Raw genomic sequence first — 8,340 nt, 5'->3', positions numbered from 1 at the left:
CTGATGGCTGCTCTTCCACATGTCTCACCAGCTTCTCCTCTTCTGCACACTCTGAGGTTGTTTAGTGCAGGCCTCTACGATTGCACACAGGTGCTGCCTGTCACCCCAACAGTAGGCTTGTTCTCTCCACCTGCACCCAGAGAGAGCCTCTGCAGCTGGGGGTGCAAATGTGGCAGGATTTCCATCCTTTCCAACATACTCACACTCATTTTATGACCCAGAATGTGGTCGCTTCTCTCTTGGTGAATGTCCCAAGTACCTGTGAACAGCATGTGTATTTGCTTCGATTGGGTATGGTCAATAATGTCCTGGGCAGGATGGAGTTGTCCGGCTCTTCTATCTTTTCACAGATTGTCTGGGCACTGATTCTAACAGTTACTGTGTTGAAATCTCCAGCTAGAATTGCAGACTATTTCCTCTTTTCAGTTCTATCAGCTTTTGATTCCTGTATTTTGAAACTCCAACATGAAACCCACACTCATTTAGGATTAATATGGAAGTCACCCTTTAAATAAGAATTTTATCTTAAAATTAACATCACTTTGTCATCTTAAGAAGACATGAGGCCTGTGAGAGCAGGTACTGTGTATTTTATATCTGTATTCTTTCTGTTTCACACTGCAGCCATAATTGATGATGAATAAATAATGTTCCCTCTTGAAGATCTGGTCCCTGTCTCCAGGGCAGTGCTATGGAAAAAAAAGAGCAAATTCCTGCCTTCCAAGCACTCCTCCACTCCAACAAACACACTGCGTTGGGAAAACAGCAGTGATGAAGGTACTGGGCCTGCGGCGGAAAGGTAACACACATTTCCCGTCCTCAGGAGCTTGCAGCACTGGCAGGCCGGCCGTTACACAGACAGCACAGTGTGCTTCTATGCCAGGGTGGACCCGGGAGTCGGTCCTCCCTGTTACTTACAAGACTGGAATCCTGGAAAAGTTACTGAACTTCTCTGTGCGTTGGTTTATCCATCATGAAAGTTGGGTTAAAAAGAATACCCCACCCCTAGGGTGGAAGTGGGACTTGCTTGAATTAATACTTAGAACAGTTGTTGTTGTTATTGTTGTTTTTAAGTATTTCGCATAGCTGTTATTAAACTAACATCGAAAGAGTTGCCTGGTTATTTTAATACGGTCTTCACATAGGCAGTACAGCTGGCCAGATGTAGCGTTTCATTTATCACTGAGTCTCTCTTCTGCCTCCGTGAGACTTCCCAGGAGTTGCTCTGATGCTGCAGGGAGTCACACATCTCCAGATGCATCACTGGTGACTCTGCGAACACCTGACCTGGTCCATTACACACGGGGCTTACGTGCTTAACTCCTATGGGATGATGATTCTTCTCTAGCTCTTGGGGGTCGTTCCATTGCTCCTACTCTACTGGTTGTGTAAAGTTAGCACCGTATGAGTTGCATACATTAGCACCAGATGTCATTGACTTCTTCTTCTTTTTTTTTTTTTGTTATTATTTTTGAGACAGAGTCTTACTCTGTTGCCCAGGCTGGAGTGCAGTGTGTCATCTTGGCTCATCGTAACCTCTGCCTCCCGGGTTCAAGCAATTCTTGTGCTTCAGTCTCCAGAGTAGCTGGGATTACAGGTGTGAGCCAACGTGCCCAGCTAATTTTTTTTTTTTGTATTTTTAGTAGAGACAAGGTTTTGCCATGTTGGCCAGGCTGGTCTCAAACTCCTGGTCTCAAGTGATCGACCTGCCTTGGCCTCTCAAAGTGCTGGGATTATAGGCATGAACCCTTGAGCCCAGCATAGATGTCACTGAAATTCAAGGGGGGAAATCATTTGGAATGATCACAGCGACTGGTCCAGAGATGACTAACAGCTTAAAATGACCCCACCTGAAATAGCAGCGATCAGTGGAATGTCCAAGTGTGTGTGTGTGTATATATATATTATATTTATATATATATATAATATAATACACATATTATATATATATTTTTAATGAAGCTATTTTGGACCAGAAACCCTAAGAATGTTTAGTCTGGAGTTCCATAATTATAAAAAAAATTCTGAAGTTAATCGTTTTTATCTGAAACTATACTCTTTAACTCAGTAACTCTTTCTCAGGGTTTACCTTCTCTTGAGCCACAAGCATCCATTTGACCCCTACCAAAGGGACCAGACTTTCATGATGGATAAAAGGACGCTAGTGCCAGGTAGGTTCTGCTTCTAAATTTTGGTTTAAAAAATGAAAAATCTCCTTTTCGATATTCTAAAAACTCACCTCCCCTAAAGTCATGAAGCCTGGTTTATAAACTTTAGAGAAGAACCTAGGTCTTTGAGGCTAACACATATTAGTGTATTAAAAAATACGGTAAACCAGCCGGGCACGGTGGCTCACGCCTGGAATCCCAACACTTTGGGAGGCCAAGGCAGGCGGATCACTGGAGGTCAGGAGTTTAAGACAAGACTGGCCAACATGGTAAAACCCCGCCTCTACTAAAATTACAAAAATTAGCCAGGCTTGGTGGCATGCTCCTGTAATCCCAGCTACTCGGGAGGCTGAGGCATGAGAAATGCTTGAACCTGGGAGGCAGAGGTTACAGCGAGCAGAGATCCCATCACTGCACTCCGGGTTGGGCAACAGAGCAGGACTCTGTCTCAAAAAAAAAAAAAAAAAAAAAAGGTAAACGAACGTTGCCTTAAACAAAAAATTGTATCTTATAAGATTTTATAAGTTGCACGTTATCAACTCATTCTAGTTAAATACTTAAAAATTACTTCAAAATTAATCCTATGGATGTTGTTGTTGTTGTTGTTGTTGTTTGAGACGGAGTCTCGCTCTGTCGCCCAGGCTGGAGTGCACTGGCGCGATCTCAGCTCACTGCAAGCTCCACCTCCCGGGTTTAGGCCATTCTCCTGCCTTAGCCTCCAGAGTAGCTGGGACTACAGGCGCCGCCACCACGCCCGGCTAATTTTTTTTTTTTTTTTTTGTATTTTTAGTAGAGACAGGGTTTCACCGTGTTAGCCAGGATGGTCTCGATCTTCTGACCTCGTGATCCACCCCTCTTGGCCTCCCAAAGTGCTGGGATTACAGGCGTGAGCCACCGCGCCCGGCCAACCCTATGGATTTTTAAAGGAAGGAAAGCTTAGACACAAACTCAGGAGCCAGATTGTTTTCCAACCCTTGGGCCTGCCACTTACTAAGTGTACCAGCCTCCCTCAGAGTCACTCTATTCCTCATGGAATCTGAATAATAAGTGTACACTTGACAGAACATACAGAGTGGTAATGTGGAACAAAAAATAGAATATTTAAACGACTTACCTAACAGTAGGAAAAAAAAAATAAGTACACTTAGAAGTGTTTTTATTTTCTTATTTGCAAAACACCTCTTACGTGGTAAGGTCTAACAATATACATGTAAACGTTTTACAGAAAATTATTGTAGCTTTGGATAATTTAATATATAAGTCAAATACTTGAGATGGCATAATTCGATTTTATGTCAGTAATATCGAGTGAGACTAATCAAGATATCACGATTATGTTGCAAAATTAAAATGAGGATGTTGAGAGGATTTCTCAGGCTTCCGTGAGTCACTGCCTGGGTTGTATTAATAGTTTCATTGTGCTAGGTGCAGTGGCCCACGCCTGTAATCCCAGCGCTTTGGGAGGCCGAGGCGGGCGGATCACCTGAGATCAGAAATTCCAGACCAGCCTGGTCAACGTGGTGAAACCCCGTTTCTACTAAAAATACAAAAATTAGCCGGGTATGGTGGCAGGCGCCCGTAATCCCAGCTACTTGGGAGGCTGAGGCAGGAGAATCGCTTGAACCCGGGAGGGGGAGGTTGCAGTGAGCCAAGATTGCGCCATTGCACTCCAGCCTGGGCGACAAGAAGGAAACTTCGTCTCCAAAGCAAAACAAAACAAAACAAAAACAAAAAACGTTTCATTGTTTCACCTCCACATAGCTCTGTCTGCATTTTGAGTAATGGCCACCAGAGGGCAGGAAGAACCAATCTATAAAGTGCACAAGGGTTTCACCAACTTTGAAGTCCTACCTTAGAAGGAAAGTTGTCCGCTAATACGTAGGAACTATTTTTAATTATACCATTATTTCTCCTCAATTTTATTTATAAATTAATGAATTCACCTTGAATTGGTTAAATCAATTGAATTAAATCAATTCACAAAATATTTCCAAAGCTCAAGTACATCCTTATCAACTTGATTTACAATTTGTGAATTTTCTCTGAATCAATCTATATACAATCAACAATAATATAATTATTTAGAAAATGAGGCTGGTAAAAATATGTTGGCTTTACATTTTTTGCCTGTGCAAGTAAATATAAAAATGCCTTTCTTCACATTGCTTCCATTTATAAACTGTTTTTAAAAATCATAAATTAAGACATGTATATTGTAAAAATCTCAAAACATCCAGCATTTTAAAAATTGTCTTATGCCTTACTGCTCCCTCCCATAGGTAATCACTGCTACATTTCTCATTTACTGCAAAATTCTCTATGCATATGGAGCACATAGATGGATAGATAGATGGGGTGTGTATGTGTATATGAATGTGTATGTGTCTGTGGGGGGGGAGTGTGTCTATGTGGGCGTTTGTATGTGTGTCTATTTGTGTTTATTTATGTCTCTCTGTGTGTGTATGCATATTACATACGTGTATGCACGTGTGTATACAGCATATGTGTATGTGTCTGTGTACTTGTGTCTGTGTATTTGTGTGTGAGTACATCTGTGTGTGTGTCTATGTGCCTGTGTCTGTGTATTTGTATGTATGTGTGTATTGGCATGTGTATGTTTGTATATGTATGCATATGTGTATATGTGTGTGTATGTATGTACAGTATATTATGTGTTTGAATGTGTCATATTTGTCAAATTCCATGTTGTATTAATCTGTTCCCACACTGCTATAAATGACTATCTGACACTGGGTCATTTATGAAGAAAAGAGGTTTAATTGACTCTCAGTCCTGCATGGGTGGGGAGGCCTCAGGAAACTTACAACCTTGGCAGAAGGCAAAGGGGAAGTCAGCACATCTTAATATGGCAGATCAGAAGAGAGAGAGGGAAGTGGGTACTGCCATACACTTTTAAACCATCAGATCTCATGAGAACTCACTATCACGGGAACAGCAAGGGGGAATCTGTCCCCATGATGCAATCACCTTCCACCTGGTCCCTCTCCCAACATTGGAAATTACAAGTCAACATGAGATTTGGGTGGGGACATAGAGCCAAACCGTATCACACATCTTGCTTTTACACTGAGTGTGGGACCTTGGACACTTTCCCTATCAGCATGTGTGGCTGCACCACATGGATTTCAGTAGTGGCAGAATATTCCCTTCTATAGATTCTACAATTCATCCAAACAGTCTTCATTCCTTATTTAAGGCAAAACAAATTGCAGTATAAAAACTTAAGGCCGGGCATGGTGGCTCACGACTGTAATCCCAACTCAGGAGGTTGCGGCAGAAGAATGGTGTGAACCCAGGAGCTTGCAGTGAGCCGAGATCCGAGATCGCGCCACTGCACTCCAGCCTGGGCGACAGAGCAAGACTCTGTCTCAAACAAACAAACAAACAAACTAAATTCATATTAAAAATCATTGTTGTTTCCTTCCAGTGGTCTTAATTCCAACCAGGTTGGTGAAGAAGCCAGTTGGATTGCCAATCACTGCTGAAGGTGGCTGGCCCCTGCTCTTGTCTCCCATTTATCAGGCTCTGGCTGCTTCTGGGTCAGAGGAACAGGGCGTCCTCATTCAGGCTGTGAGTCGTCCCTCTGGGTCCCTCACACCAAGGGATGAAGCAGCAGCCATTCCGCCGGAGAGCAGTCACCCACCCACCCTTGGGTCCAGGAGAGGCATTGCAGGCTCTACCCTCAGACCCTTCTTTCCAAAGCTCCTTCTCTTCACCCTGTATCCAGGGCACTTGGCCTGAAGAGCCTGTGTCGTCCAAAAGCTTCTGCTGCCTTCCCTGCCCAGATCCCTCAGACAAGGAGCTGTAAGGCCCAGCTCCAGCAGGAAATGAAGGAAGAGGGAAGAAGGAGAAGCAGAGAGAGGAGAGATGCATAAATTAATACCTCCAGAAGCAACCTTGCTACAGACACATCATTCGTTTCTATTTTTTTCTCTGTGTCACACAGTGCTGTAATGCAGAGGAACTGCTGCTTTGAAGGGTATGTGCCTGCACAGTCTGAGATTGACAAGTTGCTGTTCCCTGTGTGTCCCCATCGATGATATGCAAGACCCTTTCCTTCCACATTCTCATGTGTACACAACGGGGCTTTAACATTTACTAATATATATACCAGCTTCTTGTCATCTAGAGTTTCAATTCTTTCATTATAAAGAATGTGGTACGTTGTTCATTTCTTTATATCTTTACCATTTATATTATTCTCCTAAATTCTTGCCCAAGACATTTGAAGTATCCTAAAACAAGAAGGCATAACTGGATAGTTCAAACTAAGATTTTATGAAGAGATGTAAATCATTTACAGAAAGGACAAATATATTCTAGAAATCTGAGATTGAATTATTGTAAATTCGACTATGAGCTATAAAAACTGACATATAGTATCAACAATATTATTATCTAATATCAGATGTCATCCCATAAATGAATGCTATCATATTATTACAAACAAAAATTTAGAATGAAAAGCTACAGGAAATTATCTCATAGTTCTAAACTATGGGCTACCTTTCCAACTTTAAAAAAAAAAACAAAAGCACAGTGGTAGTAAAGTAGAGAGGAGATGGGGAGTTTCCCATACTGAAGAATACCTGCAATGAAGTCCTGGGCACATTTTTTAAAATTACAAAACTAAAACAATAAAGGCATCTAATATATAATTCAGCGTGGGAAAATAAAAACAAATTGCTAGTTTAACTTACCAATACTATGAGCAATTTAAAATAGTTAGATTCCACCAAATAATTGTTAAATGAGATAAGCCAGGTAAATGTCCTAGTACAATACCTGAAGTGTGGTATTCTCAATAAATTTCAGTTATTGTCATTTTAATAGTTACAATTATTTTCAAAAGTTGTTTAATCTTTTTTTCTTCCAATCCATGTTAATTCTAACTGATTCAGCTTAAAAGGAATCTACTTCAAGATTGAATTTGAACAAGAAATGGGATCCCCTGTAGTGATGTTTGAGAGAGCTGGGATTACTCTCCTTAAGGCTAAAATTTTATTGGAAGTGGATAACATGTGGCGGTTGGTCGTACTCAATCACTGATAAACAAATCTGCAAGGAATTCACTTGAGGGGTAGATGAGTGTCTTCCACCCCATTCAAGGTTGTCATTTTCCACAAAGTTCAGGCATTGGAGTGAAATGACACGATAATACTATACTAAATCAACACATTGGTTATGTGATGGCAACACCTGTAGCCATTTCAGATATGGGCAGATGCTCCCATTTATTAAAGCCACATGGAGAGGATACAGCAGGAAACATGAAGCAAGAGGGAAGAAGGAGAAGCAGAGAGAGGAGAGATGCATAATTTAATACCTCCAGAAGCAACCTTGCTACAGACACATCTTTTGTTTCTATTTTTTCCTGTGTCACACAGTGCTATAATGCAGAAGAACTGCTGCTTTGAAGGGTACGTGCCTGCACAGTCTGAGATTGACAAGTTGCAGTCCCCCGTGTGTCCGCATCGATGAGAACCACATTTATGGTTCTTGCGGTTGCTTGGACAGTCTTTATTTTCATCATGAGACAAAGATAAGGCAGACATTTCAGGTGAAAGTCTAACACCAGTTAAGCTGTGGTAGAAGACCGGATAGTTGGCTTTGCTCAACTTCAGTGAAAAAGAGCTCCTTATGATATCATAATCTTGTCCTCAGAAACTTGTGGACTAATATTTGTGGCTGTCTTTTTATCCTTTACTTTAGCCACTTACTGGTTGCTTTCTGTGTATGTGGGGCCAGTTTATGTGAGATATGAAGAAGGAATTTTCCTTTATTGGGAATGTCTAATAAGCATTTACAAGCAGAATTTCCTCCTGATTTTTTTTTCTCTGCACTCTGAATAGTGGGAAGTGTTTTGAGGGTCTTCTGACACTACACCACAGTGATTTTTATTTTTCTGTCATAATCCATTTATGACTAAAAAGTGATGCTTTTTTTTTTTTTTTTTGAGATGGAGTTTTGCTCTGTCACCCAGGCAGAAGTGCAGTGGCCCGATCTCAGCTCACTGCAACCTCCACCTCCCAGGTTCAAGCGATTCTCCTGCCTCAGCCTCCTAAGTAGCTGGGATTACAGGTGTGTGCCCCCATGCCTGGCTAATTTTTGTATTTTTAGTAGATACAAGGTTTCACCATTTTGGACAGGC

Source organism: Macaca nemestrina, chromosome 9, assembly GCF_043159975.1.
Source record: "Macaca nemestrina isolate mMacNem1 chromosome 9, mMacNem.hap1, whole genome shotgun sequence".
In the NCBI taxonomy this organism is placed as follows: domain Eukaryota; kingdom Metazoa; phylum Chordata; class Mammalia; order Primates; family Cercopithecidae; genus Macaca; species Macaca nemestrina.
This window is presented reverse-complemented; position numbering follows the sequence as displayed.